The sequence below is a fragment of the Triticum dicoccoides genome, chromosome 3B, assembly GCF_002162155.2.
Source record: "Triticum dicoccoides isolate Atlit2015 ecotype Zavitan chromosome 3B, WEW_v2.0, whole genome shotgun sequence".
Classification (NCBI taxonomy): Eukaryota; Viridiplantae; Streptophyta; class Magnoliopsida; order Poales; family Poaceae; genus Triticum; species Triticum dicoccoides.
In genome coordinates, this window is record NC_041385.1 from 55,961,075 (window position 1) to 55,972,922 (window position 11,848).

Consider the following 11,848-nt stretch of genomic DNA (forward strand, 5'->3'; position numbering starts at 1 on the left):
CCGAAAAATTGACTCGTTTTTTCACGGGTGGCATTGATGGGTAATTTTAACCAACTTGAAGGGTAATTTTAATGACGGACGACCAGAAGCGATAGCCGCTTTATATATATATATATATATATATATATATATATATATATATATATATATATATATATATATATATATATATATATATATAGGTAAAGATAAAGATTTGACATCCCTGTGTTTTTGACTAGCAAGGATCGGGACGTGTGGCCACGCGAGAGCGCCTTCATCCTGCTCTCCTCGATCGTTACGATCCCCAATCGACATGGATGAGGAAAGAGTTACGCGCCGTCGACGCAGCAGCAGCAGCTCGCCGGCGCCGCCTGCCTCCCTACCAGACAATGATGATGTCCTCGAGGAGATCGTCCTCCGACTCCCACCGCAGCCGTCCTCTCTTCCGTGTGCATCTGCCGTCTGCAAGAGCTGGCGACGCCTGGTCACCGACCCCAGTTTCTCCACCGCTTTTGTGCCCATCACCGGAAGCCGCCCCTCCTCGGATTCTTCAAGTGCTTCGGCAGACCCATGTTTAACCCCATCTTGGATGCTCCTGGCCAAATCCCTCCAGAGCGCTTCTCTCTTAAACCCTACAGGGGCCGTCGTGACAATCGTGGCCTCCGCTTTCGTTATGATCTGCTCAGCTGCCGCCATGGCCGCGTCCTCCTCAAAGACTGGGCGTGGAAAGAGATTGTTGTGTGGGCCCCCATCACGGACGAGCAGAGCCGTGTAGCCGTTCCGCCAAAGTTCAGGAGGAGCTTCTTCCATGGGGCGGTAATCTGCACTGCCGATGACCAGGGCCACGTGCACGGGGGCTGCCACTCTAGACCCTTCAAGGTGGTTTTGGTGTCCATGTACAAAAAGAATAATAAACTCATCGCCTCTGTTTACTCATCGAAGACTGGTTTATGGGGCAATCTCATCTGAACGACGGTTCTTACATATCCTATTCGTGATGTTCATAGTCATGGGTCACTTGTTGGTAATGCACTTTACTGGATGCCCTCTATAAGCGATGACATACTTGAGTTTGATTTGGATAGGCAGAGCCTAGCTGTAATTGGGAGGCCTCCACTTACAATTAATATCAATCATGTCAACCACCAGATCATCCAAACAGAGAATGGTGATCTTGGCCTCGCCATATTGTCTCGCACTTGGTTTAAAATTTGGCAAAGGAATACCAATTGTCATGGTGGTACCACATGGTTGTTGCAGAAGGCCGTGAAAATGCATACCATTCTTGGGCTGCCTCCTCAGGGAAATAGGGAGCAAAGGATATTGGGATATTCTGAGGATACCAATGCAATTTTTATATTTGCAGAGTTCAATGTATACATGGTTCAACTTAAGTCGATGCAATCCAATAGACTTTATGAAACCTGTATGATCTTGGACTATCATCCTTTCATGAGTTTCTATGCACCAGGTCATTACTTATCCTTAGTCCTTATATTGTTGCACCAATCTAGTTATGTTCAATATATATTGCTAGATACAATTATTTATGATTCTTAAATATTCACTTACAACTTAAACTTAGCTAGCAAGTTCTGGTAAAAATACTTAGTACATGCCCCCTTTCTTGTGGATGAACTTATAACCATATTATTTTAGTATAGTTGCCCTCCACTCCCCCTCCCTGGAGCCCGATGCGCTGTCTTGGCATCTCGACCCAAACGGCTGGTTCTCGACTAGATCCTTGTACCAGGCGATTGTTCCCACTCCGGGTCCGATGGAACTATCGATGCTTTCGGAGATCAAACTCCCCTTGAAAATCCGCATATTTCTCTGGCAATGGGTTAGAGGTCGCCTTCCCTCGGGCACAGAGGTCCGTAAACGTAATGGCCCTGGGGACGGCCTCTGCCCCATTTGTTTGGTATCAGAAGACTGCAACCACATCTTCTTCCGGTGTCCTGCGGCGCAGTTCTTATGGAGTTGCTTCCGAGAGGTGGTTGGCGGCAATTGGTGCCATGACAACCTCCCAGATTTGTTCGGGGAGGTCCTTAGGCTCCCCTGCGCTAGTCGCGCCCCCATGTGGGTGGCTTTTGGTACCCTTGCTTGGTCCCTTTGGTGTACCCGCAATAAGCTAGTCATCGAACCGTAATTCCGTGTCGTGTGACTGATATGATCTATAAAATGTGTGGCTTCTTACAACTTTGGAGACCGCTTAGCAAGCGGCGCGACCGAGACGTCATCGACAACATCAGTGCGGGTCTTCGTTCCTCGGCGTCGGCTTTTGCTCCACCACCGCCACCACCGCCACCGCCTCCTGAGCCGGATTAGCTCTTTTTTAGCTTTCTTTGGGGCTTGTCTTGCTGTGCCCCCAGCATGACTCTATGACTTGATTGTACTTTGTATTGGTGTGCTGAATGCTTGATTCATTGCTTTATAATATAAAGGGGAAACCCTTTTTCAGAAACCAGAGCGTCAGAAAAGAAGTGAGGAAAAGGGAGAGGCCCGCCCGGTAGCGAAGAAGGGGGAAGTCCAGCAAGGGGGCTGCTCGCGACGGGGATGGGAGAGCTCCGCTACCAGCGTGGCTGCTAGCAACGGAGAAGGGGGAGATCCGGCTAGAGTTGTTGCTCGCGAGAAGAAGAAGGCCCGGTCGGCGCTGCTGCTCGTGGTGGGGATGGGGGATGTTCGGCCGGCGTCGCTGCTCGTGGCGGGGAGGGGAGTGGAGGAGGGGAGCGGGGCGGAGTTGGACCGGCGTCGCTGCTCGCGGCAGCGAGCTGTCGAAGAGATCCGTCCTGCCGGAGGCAATAGGCGAGGTCGGGGGCGAGCGGAAAAGGAGATCGGGCGTTTTCGGTTCCCACAAGGTATACCCTGTTTTGGGCTTTACGAAGCGGCGTATCATATTACATGGCAATTTGAACCGGCCCAGCCGTACCAAACGTTGGTAACGTCTTCGCTAAGCGGTGTAATCGGGAGATGGTGGAAAACTGTCGAACCAAATGCGTCGTTAGTGTTTCATCTGTTGTTTGCTTGGAGTTGTTTTGGGTGGTGTTGCTGTTGTCGGTGTCCTTGTATCCAGCCTTGGGTGTGTGTTGTGATTGTGTGGGGGAAACCCTTTTTCGTAATGACAGCCGTTGCCACCAATCAGCCCGATGCCAGGAAGGCCCCGTACCAGCCGCTCGTTGACCCCGCCGCTCCACGACCAGCCGAGCCAATGCAGCCGCCACAACATCCACGACCAGCCGAACTTTTTAATTCTGTGCTCCAGTAGTTTCAATTCCTATTTGAGCTTAAACTTCCAGCAATTTTCACTAGGTACCTAATTTCTGAAGGCTTTTCCATTCCTTTGAATCTATGTTACAACAACCATGAATGACAGTTTTCATAGCAATTTGAGAGGGAAGCAGCTGATGGGCTAATAAGATATCATCCAAAACAGAGAAGCAACAGTCCCAAAAAAGATGTCTTGAAGTTTCTTCAGTTCTTTCATTACAAAAGACACAGTCATAGCAGCCCAAATGGAAGGATTTCCTTTCCAGTAGATTTCTGGAGTTAACTCTATCATGTAGGAGTAGCAGAAGAAAATCTTATGTCTGAGCCTCCAGGAACCACTTCGAGATCCATTTGAATAACACATGTTCATCCTCCTTGGGGTAAAGGTTATGCTACATTTTAACTGAGGAATATTTATTTCTCTGCCAACAGCATTTCCATAGATCATTAGCATGAGGTTGCTTTTCTGATCAATCCGACTCTGAAGCTCAATGAACTGGCGATAGACTTGAAGCTCAATGAACTGGTTGTAGGCTTAACCGCTTGAGCAGACAAAGGAGTTTGGAAGAATTGAGTTGAATCTTCAGAATTTATCCAACCTAGCCGCAAATCATTTATCACAAAGGAATGCAGCTGTGGAAATTTCTGCCATAGAGGTTGATCACACCGTCATGCCACAGAAGAGTAGCTCTCCCCCATTACCTAATTGACATATTGCAAAGAAAACATGTTCTAACAATAATATCAAACTTTTCGTCTAGAAATCTAATGGAGAATTTCGGCCAGACCTAAGAGGATTACGCGTACACGAAGTTGGATCACATCATACTCTGTATGCATTTGTGTTGTACGGAAGAAGGTGGTGCACTGTATCAGTAGTTTTTTCTTAAAAATTGACTATGGTGTTTGTATCAGTTATTTCTAGGCAGAAAATGAGAGATTTCCGGCAGAAAACAAACTACATAAATGGCATGGAATCTTGCACATGAAAGATTAATTTAAATGTGTCTCTCTGTCCCTAAAAATAAGCTTCAGTGCTTGTGTGCAGCTTAATCTTCCATTAGTTCCATGCGCTTAACACACATACGCTACCGGTTCTTTGGATTATTGTAGAATGGTGAGCTACATCTGCTTTGACTTGGATGAACCATGGGAGAAGAAGACGGAGAAGGATTCACGTGAGGAACAACTAGCTAAGCTACATGTCAAGGATCTGCTGTATCTGGAGTGCAGATAGGGCATGGAGTTTTTGGAAGCTGCAGCGTTTCAGAGAGGCTTCGTGCAAAACGTTAAGCCCCTGCAAGCCACTTCGATATGGAGAATTCATTCTGTACCAAGGGTTCGTATTTCCAGGTACATTAGCACAAGTGGTGCCCTCTACTTCATACTAGATACTGCTTGAGGAGAAATAGCTAAATTCTTGATACCTTCCAATCCAAACAAAAGCATGCATACTCCCAAATCCCAATCATTTCTAGCTAGTACAATAGAGTTTCACATGGGAGCTTATTTATGTACCTTCGGAGCTTCAAATCGAAGCCCTTGATGTATGCGCCTTCAGTGCGCCCATTGCCAGTAGTTGTCGCAAGTGGAATAGATCAAGTGACTAGAGTCGTCCTTTCTCACCAACCAGCTGATAACGTTTATTTACCAAAAAATGTGCAACTGCATTGCTGTCACTTTGGTTTGCTCAAAAATAGATATGAGAAGCGCTGAAAAATATTGATGTAGTAAAATTTTATTGAGCAATCCTGAAAAATAACCAAAACTCCTTTCATTTATTATTTACAAATTTATTTTTGAAAATTCAAAACTTACTATGTGAACAGTTAATCAGCTAACTTGCTAACTCCTTCTTTTGGAATTTATAAAAGATGCAATTACATGGTTTAAATAAACCCATACAAAAATCTCGTGTGATGGATGAGTAATCTTTCATGGAAAATAGTTTTACTTGTGACCTGGACATAAAAACAAAATGTGATAATCTGTCATCATCAAAAGTCCTACCGCCCTTTGCCATTTCAGGTTACCAAGTTTTGTGCAGGTCACACATAGAAAATCTGTTAAATCTAGACAAAAAAAGTTAGTGCATGCCAGCATGTGCAAATTAGAGATTGGTCTAGGATTTGAGGCTATAAATATACACTTCTAAAATATAAGGTGTATTTTTTTAGAGAATGTATTATTTTAAAATTCAAACTTTGCTGTGTTTGACAAAATTTTGGAGAAAATGTCAATATCCACAATACCAAATTAATGTCACTAGGTCGATCATGTAATACATTTTTATATTTTATTCATGGACAAATCCATTCCCAACTAGCCTCCTCCACCCGCAAACCCCGCTCTGGTTGCGTCGGCTTGCTGGAAATGCGACATTTGCCAGCGAAGTGGCTAGTGGGAAGGGAAAGACGAAAATACAAAAGGGAAAGTGGATCAGGATCAAGATGTCTGTTTCTCGGCCCACCTTTTGAGGGCATGTACAAGGATACTATCTTAGGAGTGTCATATAGAATAGATGATGAGGTGGAGGAGAGAGAACTTATAAGAAAAGGCTTATCTTCTCTTATTTAAGAAAAAAGAAGAGGTGATCTATTAGCACAGTATGTTGTTGGGGAACGTACTAATTTCAAAAAAATTCGTACGCACACGCAAGATCATGGTGATGCATAGCAACGAGAGGGGAGAGTATGTCCACGTACCCTCGTAGACCGAAAGCGGAAGCGTTAGAACAACGCGGTTGATGTAGTCGTACATCTTCACGGCCCGACAGATCAAGCACCGAAACTACGGCACCTCCGAGTTCTAGCACATGTTCAGCTCGATGACGTCCCTCGAACTCCGATCCAGCCGAGTGTCGAGGGAGAGTTCCGTCAGCACGACGGCATGGTGACGATCTTGATATTCTACCATCGCAGGGCTTCGCCTAAGCACCACTACAATATTATCGAGGAGGACTATGGTGGAGGGGAGCACCGCACACGGCTAAGAGATCAAGAGATCAATTGTTGTGTCTAGAGGTGCCCCCCTGCCCCCGTATATAAAGGAGCAAGGGGGGAGGGGGCGGCCGGCCTGGGAGGGGGCGCGCCATGGGGAGTCCTACTGCCACCGGGAGTAGGACTCCCTCCTTCCTTGTTGGACTAGGAGAGGGGGAAGGAAAGGGAGAGGAGGAGAAGGAAAGAGGGGGGCCGGCCCCCCTTGCCCTAAACCAATTCGGTTTGGGCCTTGGGGGGGGGGGGCGCCCCACACTCCCCTTGCTGCCCTCTATTTCCACTAAGGCCCATGTAGGCCCATTAAGCCCCCGCGGAGTTCAGGTAACCTCCCGGTACTCCGGTAAAATCCCGATTTCACCCGGAACACTTCCGATATCCAAATATAGGCTTCCAATATATCAATCTTCATGTCTTGACCATTTCGAGACTCCTCGTCATGTCCATAATCACATCCATGACTCCAAACAACCTTTGGTACATCAAAACTCATAAACTCATAATATAACTGTCATCGAAACCTTAAGCGTGCGGACCCTACGGGTTCGAGAACTATGTAGACATGACCGAGACACGTTTCCGGTCAATAACCAATAGCGGAACCTGGATGCTCATATTGGATCCTACATATTCTACGAAGATCTTTATCGGTCAAACCGCATAACAACATACGTTGTTCCCTTTGTCATCGGTATGTTACTTGCCCGAGATTCGATCGTCGGTATCTCAATACCTAGTTCAATCTCGTTACCGGCAAGTCTCTTTACTCGTTATGTAATGCATCATTCCGTAACTAACTCATTAGCTTCATTGCTTGCTAGGCTTATAGTGATGTGCATTACCGAGAGGGCCCAGAGATACCTCTCCGACAATCGGAGTGACAAAACATAATCTCGAAATATGCCAACTCAACATGTACCTTTGGAGACACCTGTAGAGCTCCTTTATAATCACCCAGTTACGTTGTGACGTTTGGTAGCACACAAAGTGTTCCTCTGATAAACGGGAGTTGCATAATCTCATAGTTGTAGGAACATGTATAAGTCATGAAGAAAGCAATAGCAACATACTAAATGATCAAGTGCTAAGCTAACGGAATGGGTCATGTCAATCACATCATTCTACTAATGATGTGATCCCGTTAATCAAATGACAACTCATGTCTATGGTTAGGAAACATAAGCATCTTTGATTAATGAGCTAGTCAAGTAGAGGCATACTAGTGACATTAAGTTTGTCTATGTATTCACACATGTATCATGTTTTCGGTTAATACAATTCTAGCATGAATAATAAACATTTATCATGATATAAGGAAATAAATAATAACTTTATTATTGCCTCTGGGGCATATTTCCTTCACTCTCCCACTTGCACTAGAGTCAATAATCTAGATTACACAGTAATGATTCTAACACCCATGGAGCCTTGGTGCTGATCATGTTTTGCTCGTGGAAGCACTACAAAAAAATACACTTCCGTGATGATACATGTTTGTCACAGTAGGTCGCATTTTTTGTCATGCATGTACATCCATGAGGATTTTATGACAGACTCAAGATAGTCATACCTGTGCTGTCGTAGATGTGTTCCATGACATTACCAAAATTATCATCACGGAAGTGTCCACTTCCATGACGATAAATCGCGCGTCACAGAAGTGCTTTCGCCAAGGGTGACCGACACGTGGCATCCACCATAATGGAACGCTGTTAAGTTATCGGGTGGGATTTTGGATCCGATAACCCGTTAACAGCACTGACCAATAGGAAATTTCCACGTGTAAAATTCTGATTGGCCGAAGGGAACACCTGTCAGCTTGTTAGTGGGCCAGATGTCGCCCGTCCATTGGAGGAGACATGCCTATGATACGCCGACACGTGGCTGGGCCCAACAAAGGCCTATATAGTTTAAAAAGGCCGGCCCAGTCAAAAGCCCGTAGAACTTAATCAGGTACTAGTGGGCCAGCCCAATAACGGCCTGCTTAATAAAGGCCCATTTACAGCCTGAAGCCAGATTTGGCCCGTTAATTGTTCGCCCAATATTTGGGCCCATTTATGACCCGAAGCCAGATCTGGCCCGTTAACTGTTCGCCCAATATTTGGGCCCATTTACGGCCTGAAGCCTGATCTGGCCCATTAATTGTTCGCCGAATAGAGATAGTATGATAAGATAAATATATTTTTGGTATTTTATAATATAGATGCAAAAAGTAAAGATGCAAATAAAAGTAGATTGGAAGCAAATAGGATAAAAGATAGACCCGAGGGCCATAGGTTTCACTAGAGGCTTCTCTCAATATAGCATAAGTATTACGGTGGGTGAACAAATTACTGTCGAGCAATTGATAGAAAAGCGAATAATTATGAGATGATCTAGGTGAAAGAACATGCGGTGCCCCCATGTTTGGTTTTGGTAATTGATGACAATCTCTATGGACTAATGGTTTCCTTGAGTTGTATTTGAAGGGTTTGTCCATAGGCTTTTCTTGGAGTCCATGTGTTGGTTTTAAGGAGAGTTTGTGATGACCATCGTCCTTTTAAGGAATTATCCAAAGATCGGTCATGTGAGTGTTGAGCTTATTGCAAGCATGTCTTGAAGAATAAGATTGTGTGATCATTCATGTCCACCTTCAAGACATCATCCAAATGAAGAGAGTTGAAAAGAGTCAACACACAAAGCGCACAAGATGTACCGAGGGATCAAGTCCCATGGTATGGTAAGCATTGTCCATTACACTTTGTGTGCTAACCCATGGTCTTCGCGAGAGTTCTTTATGGGGTTAGGTTGCGGTGTGCAAGTTCAAGTGATGTATCATGAAGAGATCAAGTGCTTGAAGCTTGCCGTCCATTGTGGTGACAATGGACTTGTGAAGATGAGCGGAAGAGTGGCTCACCCATAGTGGAGTATGGGGGAGCAATCAACTAGTCTTCATCGAGCCAACGCAATCAAGAAAAGTGGTCCATCTTGAGGAGGAGTAGATCATCATCATCTAGCTCAAGTGGACTTTGTGCAAGGCAAAGGTTTGCCCTTGATAGGTTTTCTATTTTACCGGTCTCATGGTAGTTGTGGGAGACCGGGTTATAGGATCGATTGCCGTACTATCAAGGGGGGCTCTCGATGAGTTGCTTGATCGTATCGTTCGTAGAGAGCTCAAACCATTGCATCCTTGCATCATCCTTATTGGTTCTTGTTTGGTTCTTCTCCTTGTGAGTTTTGGAGCTTTTGGTCATTTTTATGACAAGCTCGAGTTCATCGAAAACGGAGTTCACATGCGTCTTCTATGATGTTTTCGATGTTGGAGGGTATGCCGATTCTTCTCTGTTGGAGGTTTCTCTCCTCTCTTGTTAGGCATACCTCCTCTGCCTCTTCTTACTAACCAGTCTCTGTTTTGATGCTACTCGTTGTCTTGTATCCAACAAGCTTGAGTTTTCTCAATTCGGAGCTCATTTGCGGAAGTTATGGCAGTTCTGGTTTTATTGTTACCCCCGTTGTCTTCTCTGCAAAATGAAGGACTGCTAGTGTTGCTGATCTAGGGCATGCGGTAGTACTGCTCTTTGGAGCGGTAGTACCGCAGGCCCATGCGGTAGTACCGCTCTGTCGGAGCAGTACTACCGTGGCCTCAGGCCAGGCGCAGCTGCTCGAGCGGTAGTAGGGGCGGATGTAATTTTTTACATCCGCGCCCTACGCGGTAGTACCGCGCCGTGGGCGCGGTAGTACCGTGGGCTCTGGCCAGGCTCAGCAGCATGAGCGGACGTAGGAGCGGATGTAATTTTTTACATCCGCGCCCTACGCGGTAGTACCGCGCCGTGGGCGCGGTAGTACCGTGGGCTCTGGCCAGGCTCAGCAGCATGAGCGGACGTAGGAGCGGATGTAATTTTTTACATCCGCGCCCTACGCGGTAGTACCGCTCTTCGTGTGCGGTAGTACCGTGCCGGAGTTTTTGCGCAGGTCCTCCCTCAGCGGAAGTAGGCACGGATGTAATTTATTTCATCCGCGCCCTTCCCAGGCTGAGACTTTCCTACCTTGCGGTAGTACCGCAAGGGGGCGCGGTAGTACCGCGCAAGCGGTAGTACTGCCCTCTAGTCAGGCAAGTTCCGGCCTATGCTGCTGTCGCGGTAGTACCGTGGTCCTCCACGGTAGTACCGCGCAGCCTCGCGGTAGTACCGCGCCCCTGGTGCGGTAGTACCGCGTTGTGCGGGCTGAGTGAGGGGATAACGGTTGGATTTTCTCCCCTCCTTTAAAAGGGGGTCTTCTTCCCCATTGAGTCCAACTCTTCCAGCTCGTGTTCTTCCCCCATTGTTGACCTTCTTCGAGCTTGCTAACTCTCAATCCCTCCATGGATTCTTGCTAGTTTTTGAGGGAAAAGAGAGAGGAGATCTAGATCCACATTTCCACCAATCACTTTCTCCTCTATGTGAGGGGAGCCCCTTGGATCTAGTTCTTGGAGTTCTTGGTGTTCTCCTTCTTGTTCTTCCTCTCATTTTCCTCCCTAGCATTAGTTGCTTCGGTGGGATTTGAGAGAGAAGGACTTGGGCACTCCGTGTGCCCTTGCCATTGCATTTAGTGCATCGGTTTGAGTTCTCCACGTGATACGTGGAAGTTACAAGTTGAGAAGCTTATTACTCTTGGGTGCTTGGTGCCCTTGAGCTTGTTTATCTTGGGTGCTTGGGCCCCCTAGTCGGTTGGTGGTGTTCGGAGCTCAATCATTGTGGTGTAAAGCTCCGGGCAAGCGTCGGGGTCTCCAATTAGGTTGTGGAGATCGCCCCGAGCAATTTGACGGGTACCGGTGACCGCCTCCAAGGGTTGCCAAAGTGTACGGGTTCGGTGACCGCCCCCAAGGGTCGCCATTTGTACGGGTTCGGTGACCGCCCTCAAGGGTCCCTTAGTGGAATCACGGCATCTTGCATTGTGCGAGGGCGTGAGGAGATTACGGTGGCCCTAGTGGCTTCTTGGGGAGCATTGTGCCTCCACACCGCTCCAAACGGAGATTAGCATCCGCAAGGGTGTGAACTTCGGGATACATCATCGTCTCCTCGTGCCTCGGTTATCTCTTACCCGAGCCCTTTACTTATGCACTTTACTTTGTGATAGCCATATTGTTATTTGTCATATATCTTGCTATCACTTTGTTGCTTACCTTGCTTAGCATAAGTTGTTGGTGCACATAGGTGAGCCTAGATGTGTAGGTTTTGTGCTTGACAAATTAACCGCTAGGTTTATTCCGCATTTGTTCGAGCCTCTACCGTAATTATTTTAAAACGCCTATTCACCCCCCCCTCTAGGCGACATCCACGATCTTTCACTAGGCATGATCATGTATATAGGCATCACGTCCGCAACAAGTAGACCGACTCCTGCATGCATCTACTACTATTACTCCACACATCGACCAACTCCTGCGTGCATCTAGAGTATTAAGTTCATAAAGAACAGAGTAACACATTAAGCAAGATGACATGATGTAGAGGGATAAACTCAAGCAATATGATATAAACCCCATATTTTTATCCTCGATAGCAATAATACAATACATGCCTTGCAACCCTTTCTATCATTGGGTAAGGACACCGCAAGATTGAACCCAAAACTAAGCACTTCTCCCA